Raw genomic sequence first — 2,505 nt, 5'->3', positions numbered from 1 at the left:
CTCACTCTGGCCCCTGCTTCCATCACCCCCTGTCATTCTGCGGTCACCTCTTGCCTCCTCCTTGTGACCACGTCGGGCCCACCTGGCTAATCCAGGGGGAACTGCCCGTCGCAGGTCCTCAAGTAATCGCTGTGGCAGGCTGAATAACGACCCCCAGAGAGGGTCCTGGTCCCTCGACCCCGCGGATGTTGCATCAGATGGCAAACGGGACTTTGCTGATGTGATTAAGCGAAGCCCGATGCTGCCCCTCACTAGCCGTGTGACTTCAGGTCGAGCTCCCTGCTCTGTCAACAGGACGGTCCCTTCCCGTGGGCTGTTGGGAGGACTCCCTGAGACCACGTGTGATGAACAGCAGTGAGCGGGGCCCGGCACGTGGTAAGTACAAGGCCCACTCAAATGCCACCTCCTCCACGCAGCCTCCCTTGGTCATTCCACCTAGAAGTCCTCCCTGCTCTGAACACTGCTCCCTGGGCTCCTCGCTTACGGCTCAGGACCCACTGGACCCGGACTGACGGTCGTCTGTGGGTTGCTTTCCATCCGCTAGAAGGAATCCTCTCGGGGCCATAGGCCTCAGCACCTAGCCCGGACCTGGCCCACTGCCATGGACGGCTCCAAATGAGTCACTTCCAGGTACTGGGGTGGGGGTGGGGTTTCCACAATTGTCTCTAACCCCTGCAAAACGGTGTCATTCATGATCTCATTTCATACCAGGGGCGACCGAGGCTCGGCCAGCTTACCTGAGGTCCCACGCGGGCCAGCGCGGAGCTGGGATGAGGGTCTTCTCGCGTTTCCCCTCACTTCCTCCCAGTGATGCCTGCAAAAGCCTCCTCCAGTCCTCGCCTCCTATGTGACTATGGGGTTCCAGGGCCCCTTGGGGGCAAGGACTCCCTGGCTCGAGGCTTGGCCGGGCAGGGCCCTGGTGGCATGTCTCATTCCGAGGCTCTTCCTGTTTGCCTTAGCCAGAATTCCCCTGACAAACCTGTTTGGGGTGCAGAGGCTGGGGTGGGGGTTCGAGATTTGCATAGGAAGGTGGTCGGGCATCAGCCACCTCCCAGCTCATGTCCTGCAGGGCCCTAGGGGAAGAGGGCCTCTGGCAGCACTGGCCCAGCAACACCTTGGAGACCACCCACCCCTCCCGCCTATCCGTGGATACACTGAAGCCCAGAGAGGGGAAGGGTCTTGCCCAAAGCCACGCAGCCAGACACGCACCTCCTAGGTCTGGGGAAGTGTGAGGGTGGGTGCTGGGGACACACACACACGCGCACGCACGCACACGCACACGCACACACGCATGCACACACATGCATGGAGCTGCTTTGCATGTTCCTTGTTTGCTAAACAAAACCACAGCAGGATTTCAGCCACTTCTGCCGAAGGGCGAGGTCCTGGGAGGGACAATGGGTCTTTCTCTGCTGAGGTTCAGGGAGATCAGGATTTGGCCTGCGGCCCTCACTGAGCACCCACGTGGTGTGGGCGTGGGGGCCACTGCAGCCTCAGAGGAGTGGGGGCTTGGAACCCCATTTGCACATTGCAGAGAAAGGGGGCCAGTGGGCATGTATGTTGTGGGGACCTCCGTGAAATCTGCTTCCCCCCCGCCCCGGGGGGGAGTCAGCCTCGCATGGAGGGGCCTGGCTCGGCCCCTCACCTCCCCCTCTCCACAGGAAGCAGTCACTGAGATTGGGGGCTCCTCGGAGTACCCCCAGTTCCACTGCCCTGAGCGGGAGGCAATGCCCCATCCCCAGCCCGCACCCCCTGCGCCCCACGGGCTGCTGGAACCCCAGGCTGGCCACAGGATCAATGGGCTCCTCACGCAGAGCAGTGGCTCCTGGGGAAGGAGCCCAGACGGGCTCCAGCCCATAAGCCAGCGGCGATTTTCAGGCCAGTGGGAGCAGAGCTCCCTGTTGAAGTTTTGTCCCTTTAGGGATGCACACTGGGATTGGGGGCCCCCACTCAAGAGGTGCAATGGGGTGCCTCCAAGCTGCGTCTGTGATTGGAGAGAGTTCGATCACCCCATTCTCTGCTTCTCATGTCACTTCCTACCTGTGTGAAATCCCTACCCTCTGAGTGGCAGAGTGTGAGCTGGAAGGCAGTGTCCAGCCCCCTGACAAGGACGTGGCTTCGCTTTGTCACATCAGGGCTCCGAGGCCCGGAGGGGAAGCAGTGACCCTCAGCATACCACCTACTCGTGGCAATGTCACACAGGATCCAGGTTTACTGACCCCTCGCTAGTGGCCTTTCCACCGGGGCTACGGGATTGATTGCATGACGCCAGGGGACTCTGTTTACATAGAACATGGCGCAGATGGTGGCCTCTGAAGTCACGTGATGAGGCGGAGGCTGTCACTCCTCTCAGACTGCCACACTGCCCGCTGAGGGCTGGGTCGGCATGCACAGGGCCCCGTAAGCCTTCACGGTGGTGCCGTAACCTGACCTGGAGTACCTAAATTTACTTAATGGTAAATAACAAAACCACTATTTTACTATTAAAACAAACTGGCCACATTA

Source organism: Pteropus vampyrus, unplaced genomic scaffold (assembly GCF_000151845.1).
Source record: "Pteropus vampyrus isolate Shadow unplaced genomic scaffold, Pvam_2.0 Scaffold158, whole genome shotgun sequence".
Lineage (NCBI taxonomy): Eukaryota > Metazoa > Chordata > Mammalia > Chiroptera > Pteropodidae > Pteropus > Pteropus vampyrus.
This window is presented reverse-complemented; position numbering follows the sequence as displayed.